Below are 14,869 nucleotides of genomic sequence, written 5' to 3'. Positions count from 1 at the left end.
GCGTACATGCAGGAAGTGGCGAGTTCGCACGGATGTACATACTGATGTTACTGTTATCTGATCCCCCCAGAGATGAAGCCGGCATGTGTTCAAAAAACCTTGTAGAGAATTTTTAATATCGGCTCATCAAAAACGATGCAGGAAAGGAGCCTTTGATCCGACGGTTAAAAGTTTGATCAGAAGTTGGCATTGTCTGAGCAGCACCGAGCCGGGGAAGAGAACACCGGAGCATTTTGATCTGGCAAATGAAATAAAGGTGGTAAAAATCAAGAGTTTCTTCATACAATATGAAAGACAAATCAAAACATGTCTCTCCTTGTCTGGTATCTCTGACATTTAAGATTTTAATCTGTTAAATGTGGATCCAGGTGCCACCTTGAAATGTGGATAAGTGAAAAAAACAGCTTCTTTTTGAGGGACAGGAAGATAACAAATGGCAGCTTTAATTGGCAAGTCAACTTTTTTTTTGTCTTCCCTGATGGAGGGGAAACTGACGTGATATGAAACAACATTCAGGCGGAGAGATGAAGGCCTATGATTTTATTTCTGTTCTTAAAATACTTTCCACTTATAGTCCATGGGTCAGGGAGGTTTTCAGTACCACTTAAGGGGACTAAAAAACACTTATACCCCCATGACACATAGCCGGAATCACACAGAGTGGCATCGGACTTATGAATTGGCGCACATCCGAAAGGTGTCGGATTTCAGTTACAAAACATTCTGACAGCCATCTGTGGAAGTCCACACAGTTGCTCAAAATTGGCCAGCGGCCCTGAGTGTGATGCACATGTTCAAAACTCTCCAGGCACAGTCCAGATTGGACACCTATCCGACGGCAGTTCATGTGTTATCTGAGGACCTTCAAAATTATTAGAGCGCATACAAAGGAACCTCAAGACAGATATGGCACAATATGACCTGCACATGCCACATATAATAATGTCCACCCCCGCCCCAGAGTATGGAGCTAAATCAAGGCCAAAAGTTTAGTAAACTGAAAATACATAAAAAAAAAGATTGAAAAAATTAAAGGAGGAAACTGAAAATTCAGTGTTTGTTCTTGAATTTTATAATCATTTAAAAAGTATTATCAAAATAAAAATAATTGTAAGATATATATTTTTTCAGTTTAAATACATTTTTGATTCAGCTCTGTAATTTTTTTGATCAAATAATATATTTTTCAGTTTAAATAAATTTTTGATTCAGCTCTGTAATTTTTTTGATCAAATAATTTATTTTCATTCATTTTTCTTTTTTGGCTAACAGGGAATTCCCCTTTGGCTGACCTGGCAGAGGAATGGTCTTTAGTGCGAGCCATCCGGGTTCGATCCCACCACCATCCCAGCCACAAAGGTCCTGTGGTCACAATCTGGCGTCACGAACAGGATGTGGGTAGTCACAGAACATGCTTAAATGCACCTGTGAATTCGGGACGAAGTCAAAAATGGTGGGGATATATGTAGCGGGATGAAGGTCCCGGGTCCTGATTGAAAATACGTTCCCGCTAGTTTGGCTACGGGGAATTCCCCTTTGGCTGACCTGGTAGAGGAATGGTCTTTAGTGCGAGCCGTCCGGGTTCGATCCCACCACCGTCCCGGCCACAAAGGTCCTGCGGTCACATGAGCTTTCTAAGTGACACACAGTGAGATCTGGCTCAGTAGATCTGAAGGAAGCTTTAACACTCCGAGGGCATTTTTTGGACAGTTCACTCACCTGGCATAAATGATTTATTATTGCTATTAACAGCTCTCCCTGCATCCCACAATCAAGTCTTATGTCTTCTTTTTTTCAGGACAACCTGTGCTTTCAGAATATATATGTTTTTGTTGTGTTTTATAAGTGTAATAAAGGTTTACAATCAAAAATAGGCAAGGAAAAAATAAAGCAAACTATAATAAACAACTGTTTTGACACTTTATGTAGGTAATTTGAGGTCTTGTGTGAAAGACTGTACAACAGAAAGGTTCAAACAATAAACACAAATGCACATTTTGAACAATATATACAAAATGGTCTATGCGTTTTGTTATTTTAATATGGTACAGTAGTGTTCAGAATAATAGTAGTGCTATGTGACTAAAAAGATTAATCCAGGTTTTGAGTATATTTCTTATTGTTACATGGGAAACAAGGTACCCGTAGATTCAGTAGATTCTCACAAATCCAACAAGACCAAGCATTCATGATATGCACACTCTTAAGGGTATGAAATTGGGCTATTAGTAAAAAAAAGTAGAAAAGGGAGTGTTCACAATAATAGTAGTGTGGCAATTCAGTCAGTGAGCTAATAAATTTTGTGGAACAAACAGGTTTGAATCAGGTGTCCCCTATTTAAGGATGAAGCCAGCACCTGTTGAACATGCTTTTCTCTTTGAAAGCCTGAGGAAAATGGGACGTTCAAGACATTGTTCAGAGGAACAGTGTAGTTTGATTAAAAAGTTGATTGGAGAGGGGAAAACTTATATGCAGGTGCAAAAAAGTATAGGCTGTTCATCTACAATGATCTCCAATGCTTTAAAATGGACAAAAAAAACAGAGACGCGTAGAAGAAAATGGAAAACAACCATCAAAATGGATAGAAGAATAATCAGAATGGCAAAGGCTCACCCATTGATCAGCTCCAGGCTGATCAAAGACAGTCTGGAGTTACCTGTAAGTGCTGTGACAGTTAGAAGACGCCTGTGTGAAGCTAATTTATTTGCAAGAATCCCCCGCAAAGTCCCTCTGTTAAATAAAAGACATGTGCAGAAGAGGTTACAATTTGCCAAAGAACACATCAACTGGCCTAAAGAGAAATAGAGGAATATTCTGTGGACTGATGAGAGTAAAATTGTTCTTTTTGGGTCCAAGCGCCGCAGACAGTTTGTGAGATGACACCCAAACTCTGAATTCAAGCCACAGTTCACAGTGAAGACAGTGAAGCATGGTGGTCCAAGCATCATGATATGGGCATGTTTCTCCTACTATGGTGTTGGGCCTATATATCACATACCAGGTATCATGGATCAGTTTGGATATGTCAAAATACTTGAAGAGGTCATGTTGCCATATGCTGAAGAGGACATGCCCTTGAAATGGGTGTTTCAACAAGACAATGACCCCACACACACTAGTAAACATGCAAAATCTTGGTTCCAAAGTGATTCACAGGATTGCTAAAAAAGCAGTTTAAACATAATAGTTTTGAGTTTGTAGTGTCAACAGCAGATGCTACTATTATTGTGAACACCCCCTTTTCTACTTTTTTTTTTACTAATAGCCCAATTTCATAGCCTTAAGAGTGTGCATATCATGAATGCTTGGTCTTGTTGCATTTGTGAGAATCTACTGAATCTATTGGTACCTTGTTTCCCATGTAACAATAAGAAATATACTCAAAACCTGGATTAATCTTTTTAGTCACATAGCACTAGGATTATTCTGAACACTACTGTAAACAGTGCTTTACGCAGAGAAAGCAACAGAGTTATCCAGTAACATTCACATGCAAACTAGTGGAGCAATCCTGATAGTTACACACTCTTTGTTTGAGCACGTGAGATTGTCATCAGAGGCTCTCCATCTGCTTTCGCTGGGGCGCACTGAGTATGTACTAATAGTATGTACTCATTGGAGCACCCAGGGGGCTATTGAAATGGACCAACTAGTAACATATCACTCCTGAAAATGATCTTTGGCTTTTCAAGCGAGGTAAATCTGCCCTACGATTGGATTTTGGAAAATAATGTGACAGTGAACGAATTCCGATTGCACACATCATCACACAGCTTCTATGAGGAGTACAAAGATGGCCGATGGCTGGCTCAAAAGTCCGCGGAGTTAACCTTTCAGCAAAAAAGTAAGTTTCTATCTCATATCATTAAAGAGTTATTTATAATTTAGTAAAGCTTTGTCTTAGCCGTCGTATATGATGGCTCTGGCCCCAGAGGGTTAATATGGCCACAACCAAGCAGACCACCCATAAATCCAAAACCAAAGCCGCGCGGAAGAATGCTCTGGCTACCGTCGGTGTGAAGAAGCCTCACCATTACAAGCCGGCACTGTGGCACTCTGCCGCTACCAGAAATCCACTGAGCTGCTGATCCACAAGCTGCCCTTCCAGCACCTGGTGAGAGAAATCGCTCAGGACTTCAAGACCGACCTCCGCTTTCAGAGCTCCACTGTGATGTACTGCAGGAGGCCAACGAGGCTGACCTGGTCGGCAGCTTGTGGATCAGCAGCTCAATGGATTTCTGGTAGTGGTGGATCTCTCTCAGCGCCTCAGTGCCGGGCTTGTAACGGTGAGGCTTCGTCACACCGCTGGTAGCCGGAGCGCTCTTCCAGGCGGCTTTGGATTTGGATTTACGGATGGTCTGCTTGGTTCTGGTCACATTAAGTTTACGCTGTGAAACTGCTGGACACTTTGTTACATCGTCATTAAATTCACTATCCGGTACAACATACGGATCCACTGAACCAATTGTTACATATCGATCACAATAAATAGCTTTATCTTGAGGGTATTAAGCCTTGTAATAAGCTTTTATTCTCTCTATTTTGTTTCACGCGCCAGCTGCGTAGTAAATAAACAATGGAGACAGGAGCAGAGTCATTATCTATCAAAGTACCCACATTTCCTGAAAGCAACATCATGTGAGGACTGATTGCTCTGCTGTCACTCACAATTCCACGCCCCTCTCAATCGAAGCCACGTGCTCCCATGCCAAAAGTTTGAAACTGAAAAAATAAGATCTGAAAGTGAAAAAAGAAATATGAATGAAAATAAATTATTTGATCAAAAAAATTACAGAGCTGAATCAAAAATTTATTTAAACTGAAAAATATATATCTTACACTTATTTTTATTTTAATAATACTTTTTAATTAATTATAAAATTCAAGAACAAACATTGAATTTTCAGTTTCAAAATTTATTTTTTCAATCTTTTTTTATTTTCAGATTACAAAACTTTTGGCCTGGATTTAGCTCCATACCGGAGTGCAAAGGAACTGTTAAAATGTATGTGACACGCTTCATCACAATAATAATTATGAATTATTGTCATGTATAGTGAATGTGAACAACGGCTATCAAATGGAAACTCCATGCGCTAATGCTAATGTGAACTATTGTCTCCATTAGAGGATGACATTTTTCAGGAATTCCCGTGGGTCACGTGATTCCTGTGGGATTCCCGCGGGATGGGAGTCAAAATTTTATCAATCCCGTGATTGGGATGGGACGGGAATAAAAATGAACAGGAGCAGGCAGGAGCGGGAATGCCAAAAATAGATGATGATTTTCATCTATTTAAAACAACCAAAATGCGTTCACACCGGGCGCGATCAGACGCTACAAATTCGCGGGGGTCGCGTGGCGACGGACGCACCTCCTTCGCACGGTGTGTCACTCTGCTTTTGCTGCGAAAATTCGCCCCGGTGCGTCATAAAATAGGAGGCGCTTCCATTCCGCTCGCCGTCTCCGGTTGTCAGTCAAGTTAACATGACGGACCTTGATCACACGGAGCGAGTTGTTGTGGAAAGCTCCCAATACAGAGAGTATCATTATTTGCTGCAGGAGCTGAGTCTGGATGACGGCTGCTTTCAGCAGTCCTTCCACCTCTGCAGGACCCAACTTGAGAACCAACTGTCCCGTTCACGCGCGCACATGTAAACAATTAAAAAAAAAAAAAACTCCACTGCCTGCTGCAGCTGGCTCTTCCACCAAAAAACTCTGTCATAATTGTGTTTAGAAACCAGTCACCATTTGTTTTATTATACATCTGTGTAGTTAATTAATAACATATTCTCCACAGACGATTCGCTCGCGCGCACGTAAAAAAAAAGAAAAGAAAGAAACTCCACTGCTTGCTGCAAGGCTGCTCCTCGCTCTTTCCCAAACAAACTCTGTCATAATTGTGTTTAGAAACCAGTCACCATTTGCTTTATTATACATCTGTGTAGTTAATTAATAAAATATTCTCCACAGACGATTCGCTCGCGTGTGCACATAAAATAAAAAGAGAAAGAAACTCCACTGCTTGCTGTGGTGCTGCTGCTCGCTCCAAAAACTCTGTCATAACTGTGAAATAACGGACAAAAGAGACATAAGTCCTGCTCACAGGCTGCTACCAGATACAGGACATGTTCACATCTGTAGTCAAACTCCAGACATCTCCACGTCACTACATATTCAGTCCCTGATTGATCATCACCGTGCGAGACATACGGGAGTGGGATGGGAGTGGGACTGATTTTGAGTGGGAGCAGGATGGGATTGGGAGTCATCTTTACAGGAGTGGGACGGGATGGGATTTATTTTTTTTACTCCAGTCCAGGATTGGGACAGGATGGGATTTTTTTTTCTGGGAGCGGGATGGGACGGGAGTGAAAATCCACTCCCGTGTCATGCTCTTGTCTCCATCATAACACCGGCAGCTGCACTTCTTCGTGGTGTGCAGTAATGCGTAATTGCACGCGTCAGACTTGGAGCTGGATGGATCTCATGCTGTAATAAATGTTCACCTTCTAATGCTGGAGGAGATATGACATTGAGGTTGTACCAGGCCGTTACGCCATTAATAAACATGCATCTTACCTCCAACAGTGGTCCAGGAGTGTTTCACAGCACACACATGGACATGAAGCCGGGACAGCAGCCTGCAGTTAGAATCCTCTCACCCAAAAGAAAAAAATTTATTCCATGTGATAATCCAGCCATCACAGTGTCCAGAGCTGCGTTGTGCTCATGAAGTGTGCAAACAAGAAACAAGAAAGTTCCCTGGAAAGGTGATCCATCTGAGGGACTGCATGGCCCAATGCCAGCAAACTTTGGAGAGAAGCTGTCCAGTGGCAGGTGCGCACATGTGCACCCCGCAGGTGCATTTAGTGGCCCATGCAGTATTCTGCATACATATATATACACACACACACACGGCTGAGTGATAATTACAGCCCCATGTGTGTGTGTGCCGAGCGCACGTGCGTGTGAGGAAAACAGCGCTCCGGTCTGCCATCCAGACATTTGGAGATCGAGCAGTCTGAAGCGCCTTTTATGGCTGTCTGACAACAGTCTGTGTCGTCTACATACACTCAGGATGCGATGTGACAGGTGTGGATTAGGCAGTCTGTCTGCGCTCCGACACTGCAGACCATGCCTCTTTTCCTCCCGACTGTATCGAATTATGGCATGCTTTGCCTCATGGCAACCACAAATGTATAGTGGACACCTGGGGCGGGGGGGGGGGGGGGGGGTAGTCTACTAAACTGGGGACAACATTTTAAAATGCTCCAATCAAGTACACATCAAGTACACAACATATTGTGTATGTTGTGTATCAAGTACACAACGTTATTTGTCTGATCATAAAAAAATTCCAAAATGTTATAGTCTGGGATATCTGTGACTGAATGCTCTGGAGTTATGGGGTAAAAACAGCAAAGATAGTGAAAAACGTCAATTTAATTTTTCAATTTTGTACAGAGGTTAAAAATGAAAGTTTCTCCAATTTTGTTAAAAAATGATGCAAATTACTGATTCATTTAACAGGGTTTTAAAAAGGAATATTTTGCACCATCTCTTATGTTTGTGATCAAGTTATGGGGTAACATATGTCACATGTCATAAAACCCAATGGACCTTGACCTTGTTTGATCTTTACTTTGGAGGACCAATCATTCAACACAGACAAAGCTATTCCATTTATTAATCATTTTAGCTCAACAATAGTTTTCATCAGTTTTTACCAAAACAACCAAAAATGATACTGGACTAACTCGGCTAACCCAGACTAATGCAGAACAACCTGGACTAACCTTGCTAACCAATATGAATAAAGAACAATGTGGACTAACCCAGACTAAATTGGACTAACCTAAACTAACCTAGTTAATTCAGATGAACACAGAATAACCAGAACCAACCCAGAAAAAGATGGACTAATGTGGACTAAACTGGGCAACCCAGACTAATCTGGCAAACCTAGACTAACACAGAATAACCTGGACAAATCCAGATGTACTTAGAATAACTCAGACTAAACTGGATTAACCCAGACTAATTTGAAGAAACAGGAGTAATCCAGATTAACACAGAATAACCTGGACTAATCCACATTAACCTGGACTAACCCAGACTAAGCCTGACTAACCTGAAATAACCTGCCCAGTCAAGAGAAACACAGAATAACCTGAATTAACCCAGGCGCACCTGGACAAATCCAGACCAAGCCTGAATTACCAGGCTAACACAGACTAATGCCGAATAATGTGGACCACCTTGGATCTTTAGAAGTCGCTCCTTCCTTCAGAACTGTCTTGATGTGCTGAAAGTATATTTTTCATTACTGGAACAAGCACTGTGGTGAACATTGGCTATGTGTATTATGGATACTTTCTTCTTCTTCTTCTTCTTCTTTGTCTTTTGGCTGTTCCCGTTAGGGGTCGCCACAGCAGATCAATCGTTTCCATCTCACCCTGTCCTCTGTATCTTCCTCTGTCACACCAACCACCTGCATGTCCTCTCTCAGCACATCCATGAACCTCCTCTTTGGTCTCCCTCTTCTCCTCCTGCCTGGTGGCTCCATCCTCAGCATCCTTCTCCCTATATACCCTGGGTCCCTCCTCTGCACATGTCCAAACCATCTCAATCTTGCCTCTCTGACTTTGTCTCTAAACCGTCCCACCTGAGCTGTCCCTCTGATATGTTCATTCCTAATCTTGTCCATTCTTGTCACTCCCAAAGAGAATCTCAACATCTTCAGCTCTGCCACCTCCAGCTCTGCCTCCTGTCTTTTTGTTAGTGCCACTGTCTCTAAACCATGCAACATAGCTGGTCTCACTACTGTTTTATAAACTTTCCCCTTCACTCTTGCTGATATTCTTTGGTCACAAATCACTCCTGCCACCTTTCTCCACCCACTCCATCCTGCCTGCACTCTCTTCTTCACCTCTCTACCACACTCTCCATTACTTTGAACAGTTGACCCCAAATATTTAAACTCATCTACTTTCACCACTTCTACCCCTTGTAACTGCACTATTCCACTGGGCTCCCTTTCATTTGTACTCACATGTACTCAGTCTTGCTTCTACTGACTTTCATTCCCCTTCTCTCCAAAGCATATCTCCGCTTCTCCAGACTAGACTCAACTTGCTCTCTACTCTCACTACAGATCACAATGTCATCTGCAAACATCATAGTCCATGGGGACTCCTGTCTGATCTCATCTGTCAACCTGTCCATCACCACTGCAAACAAGAAAGGACTCAGAGCTGATCCTTGGTGTAGTCCCACCTCCACCTTGAATGAGTCTGTCATTCCGACTGCGCATCTCACCGCTGTCACACTATTCTTGTACATGTCCTGCACTACCCTAACATACTTCTCTGCCACTCCAGACTTCCTCATACAATGCCACAACGCTTCTCTTGGCACCCTATCATAAGCTTTTTCTAAGTCCACAAACACACAATGTAGCTTTTTCTGTCCTTCTCTGTACTTTTCCAACAGTATTCTCAGAGCAAACATTGCATCTGTAGTGCTCTTTCTCGGCATGAAACCATATTGCTGCTCACAGATCTTCACCTGTTTTCTAAGCCTAGCTTCTACTACTCTTTCCCATAACTTCATGCTGTGGCTGATCAGCTTTATGCCTCTGTAGTTACAGCAGCTCTGCACATCACCCTTGTTCTTGAAAATAGGAACCAGCACACTTCGTCTCCACTCCTCAGGCATCCTCTCACTTTCCAAGATTTTATTAAACAATCTGGTTAGAAACTCTACTGCATCTCTCCTAGACATTTCCATGCCTCCATTGGAATGTCATCTGGACCAACTGCCTTTCCACTCTTCATCCTCTTCATAGCAGCCCTCACTTCTTCCTTGCTAATCTCTTTTACTTCCTGATTTACTCTCACCACATCATCCAGCCTTTTCTCTCGCTCATTTTCTTTATTCATCAACTCTTCAAAATATTCCCTCCACCTTCTCAGCACACACTCCTCACTTGTCAGCACATTACCATGTGCATCTTTTACCACCCTAACCTGATGCACATCCTTTCCAGCTCTGTCCCTTTGTCTGGCCAATCGGTACAAGTCCTTTTCTCCTTCCTTACTATTCAACTTCTTGTACAGCTCGCAATATGCCTTTTCCTTTGCTTTTGCCACTTCTCTTCTCGCCTTACGCTGCATTTCCTTGTACTCCTGTCTACTTTCTTCATCTCTCCGACTATCCCAAAATTTTTTCGCCAACCTTTTTCTCCTTATGCTTTCCTGGACCTCTTCATTCCACCACCAAGTCTCTTTGTCTTCCTTCCACTGTCCAGATGTCATACCCAGTACTGCCCTAGCTGTCTCCCTCACCACATCTGCAGTACGTTTCCAGTTGTCCAAAATTGCTTCCCCTCCAACTAGTGCTTCTCTCACCTGCTCACTAAATTTCACACAACAGTCTTCCTCCTTCAGCTTCCACCATCTGATCCTTTGTTGAGCTCTCACTCTCTTCTTTACCTCTAAAGTCATCCTACAAACAACCATCCTATGCTGTCTAGTGACACTCTCTCCTGCTACCACCTTACAGTCTTTGATTTCTTTTAGCTTGCATCTCCTATAAAGAATGTAGTCCACCTGTGTGCACCTTCCTCCACTCTTATATGTTACCCTGTGCTCCTCCCTTTTCTTAAAGTAGGTATTCACCACAGCCATTTCCATCCTTTTTGCAAAATCAACTACCATCTGTCCTTCCCCATTCCTATCCTTGATACCATATCTACCCATTACTTCCTCATCACCTCTGTTCCCTTCACCAACATGCCCATTGAAGTCTGCTCCTATCACCACTCTTTCATACTTGGGCACACTCTCCACCAACTCATCTAACACTCCAGAAATCTTCTTTCTCCTTCATTTCACAACCTACCTGTGGGGCATATGCAGTGATGATATTCATCATCACCCCTTCAATTTCCAGCTTCACACTCATCACCCTGTCAGACACTCTCTTAACCTCCAACACACTTTTAACATACTCTTCCTTTAAAATGACCCCAACACCATTTCTCTTCCTGTCCTCACCATGGTACAACAGCTTGTATACACCGCCGATGCTCCTGCTCTTACTTCCCTTCCACTTGGTCTCTTGCACACACAATATGTCTACCTTTCTCCTCTCCATCATATCAGCCAGCTCTCTCCCTTTACCAGTCATACTACCAACATTCAAAGTCCCCACTCTCATTTCCACCCTTCTAGTTTTCTTCTTCTCCCGCTGTTCGTGGCAACGTTATCCTCCTCTTCTTCGTCGTCTTCGCCCAGCAGTAGCCCAATTTCCACCGGCACCCTGTTGTGCAATAGCACCGGTGGTGGACGTTGTTAACCCGGGCCGCGACCGATTCGGTATGGGAATTCGATTCTGAGTCTGCATACTTGGGTTGGCTTGTTTTACGCCGGATGCCCTTCCTGACGCAACCCTCCTCATTTATCCGGGCTTGAGACCGGCACTCAGAATGTACTGGCTGCACACCCCATGTGGCTGAGTTTATTATGGATACTTTCTATATTATGTATATTTTGTGTATTGTGTGTACTTAACCCCAGTGGTGGGCACAGTTCCCATAATCCGATAACCGATAATTATCAAAGATAATGTTTTCATTATCGGATTATCTTTTTAGATAACTTTAAAAACCATTATCGGACCAATTATCTTACGATAAATTTTTGTCCGATAATTTTTAGACCGATAACGTGATAAATAAAGCTGAACAGCTACAAATATTTATAAACCTTAAAATCATTTGAGCACCTACCTGTTAAACGTTTCGTAGTTGATGTGTAGTTCTACCCTCTGCAAAACAGAGAAAAGCTGCTTTAAGAAGAAACCTCTCTATCCTCTGCAGGCAAAGGAGAACTGAAATGTAATTTTTTTATGCTTTTCATCACGTTAATAAGAGACTGCTGCATGATACTCTGAAAACTTGCTAAAACAATTATAACAAATAATCCGTGTCTGTTACATTTAATCTGCGTGGAATTTAATAAATGCAAACCGAATTTCAGACATATATATTAGTCTCAAACAAAGAGGACAAACAGTGTTTTAAAGAACAACAATCAAGACGTTAAAGAGCAAACTTCACTTTCCCCCAGAACAACATGATCAGGAAGCGATTGTAGCTCACAGCAGCTCCCATTGAAACTAACTGAGAGACAGCCTGTGATTCTCGCATGTTTACATAAAATAAACACAATAACAATGTCTAAAAACCCAGAGAATATATGCACAAGAGTTTTAGGCACAATATAAAAATAGTTTTATGTTGCGATGTTAATGGTGTTGTCCGTGTCAGCGGTTAAGGTGCAGCGTGATCAGAGCGTCTCAATGCAGTTCCCAATGTTACTGAGATCTCACAGTGCAGCAAGTGCACGTTTTACAATATAATAAAACATGTGCATAATATAATAAAACGTGCACACAACATCATTAAATGTGCGCACAATATAATAAAATGAGTGCACATTCTCTCCACATGCAAAACATTTTGCGATTACACTTCTAGGGCTCTGTAAAAATGCCTGTTTTTACAAATAAAAATGGAATATTTTACAAAAGCACACTTATCTGTAAACACCAACACATGACACATGTCACATTAACGTGTTGGTTTACATAATGAATGACTCAACCAATCACTGTTTAGCAGAAGAGGCACATTTTACCCAGAATCCTTTGTGATCTGTCTGTGTTTTTTTTTTATTTTTTTTTACAAAACTTCAGATTTAGTGCATTATTCAACATTAAAAGATATATGTTTGTACAAATGACAGAATTGACATTAATGGAGTTATTCTATCAGTATTCATTTTATTTATACACCAAACCATAAGTCAGCATGGCTTTATTTTCCAAGACCTCCGCCTGTCCGGAGCATTGTTATTGAGTAGAGAGCTGGATTTTGTGGCTGCTCTCAGATTGCTGCTGTGGTGGAAGCCATGTGGTAAACAAGAGTTTCCAGCAGAGAACAAGATGTTCAAAGACAGAAGTGCGGGCTCATTGTTTGGGTCTGTTGTCGCTTTTGATGCTACCAGAAGTGATCGTGGTGTTAAAACTCAAATTCAGTTTGTTAGTAGTTGCAAATGTACCAAATACAATACTGGAATTTATCGGTTATCTGTAACTTCTGATACATTTTTGGGTGGTTTATCATTTTATCTTTATCAAAGATAACTTTTCAGTTATCTGATTATCTGTTATTGAAGTGAATTTTTTTGGTTATCTGGGCCCACCACTGCTTAACCCTCAAGCGACCAAGATATTTTAGCAACTAATATGACCGAGTGGGGTTATTTATGACAACATTGACTTATATTGGACTACGTCTATATAAATGATTGTTTTAGGGTTCTTCATATTTATTTCACTCTGTAAGATGTCTGTCCATCTTCCATTTCATCCTCACTCTGGGCATCAAGAATTAGTCGCAATGCTTGTGCAGCTTAAATCTTGCTATTCTAGGACTATTTTCAATTCAATTTAATTTGAAATTATTTTCATTTATATAGCACCAAATCACAACAAGGTTGCCTCAAGGCGCTTTACACAAGTAAGGTCTAACTTTACCAACCCCCAGAGCAACAGTGGTAAGGAAAAACTCCCTCTGAGGAAGAAACCTCAAGCAGACCAGACTCAAAGGGGTGACCTTCTGGTTGGGCCATACTACAGATACAAATTACATAACAATTCACAAAACAAACATACAGGAAATGTTGCCGGTGAACAGAACAGGAGGTTTTCCGGAACAGACACCCACCCAGACTACTGGCCATGCTTCCCTGCAAAACAGTAAAATATAATGATCAGAGTTGGCAAATTACAATACCATCTATATCAGCTATAATGTTAAAAATCTCATAGATCTCCCTGGGCTCATAAATGACCCTGCACAAGTTTGGATTACACTTACCACACGGATCAGCCAATACTTGGAAAGTTCTATGAACAAATGCAGGTCAAATAGGTTGACAAATTCATGATAGAAAACTTTTCCAATTAAAATAAAAAATATGATGCACAAAAATATATGCCCTGGGTCATAAATGACCCCACTTTGTTGCTTGAGGGTTAATGTGTTATCTGTACTGTCAGAGTGTTCCATGATGTATAACACAAAATGGCTGACGCACATCCAAAATGTCCTTGTATTTGGTGATCTTAACTTAACTGCTTTTTATAGCTGTCTAACTGATAAAACCATCTGAACTTTTAATAGCTGTCTAATAGCTGTTTGGTTTCACAAATGTGAAACGAAAGTATTCACATCTATTTGGACAGCATGATGGAACAATCTGATCTGTTGCGTAAGACGTAGACATACGAGGTCTATTAGAAAAGTATCCGACCTTATTATTTTTTTCAAAAACCATATGGATTTGAATCACGTGTGATTGCGTCAGACAAGCTTGAGCCCTCATGTGCATGCGTGAGTTTTTCCACGCCTGTCGGTTGCATCATACGCCTGTGAGCAGGCTTTGAGTGAGGAGTGGTCCACCCCCTCGGCGGATTTTCATTGTCAGGACATGGCGGAATGATTTGGGCTTTTTTTCCATCAGAATTTTTTCAGAAACTGTTAGAGACTGGCACCTGGAAACCATTTGAAAAATTTATCTGGCTTTCGGTGAAAATTTTACGGGCTTCACAGAGAATAAGGACTACTAAGTTACTACAGCTTTAAGGATGGCTTTAAGGATGCTCGGCACGCCGCGCTCCGTGCCGCCATCGAGAGCCACAAACCACCGGATCATTTCTAAACGGATGGCTCTGTGAAGCCGGACCATCGTGTGCACTTTCTCTGCTTATCACAAGAGCTGGACATCAACCATTTTC

The sequence above is a fragment of the Thalassophryne amazonica genome, chromosome 11 (genome assembly GCF_902500255.1).
Source record: "Thalassophryne amazonica chromosome 11, fThaAma1.1, whole genome shotgun sequence".
In the NCBI taxonomy this organism is placed as follows: domain Eukaryota; kingdom Metazoa; phylum Chordata; class Actinopteri; order Batrachoidiformes; family Batrachoididae; genus Thalassophryne; species Thalassophryne amazonica.
This window is presented reverse-complemented; position numbering follows the sequence as displayed.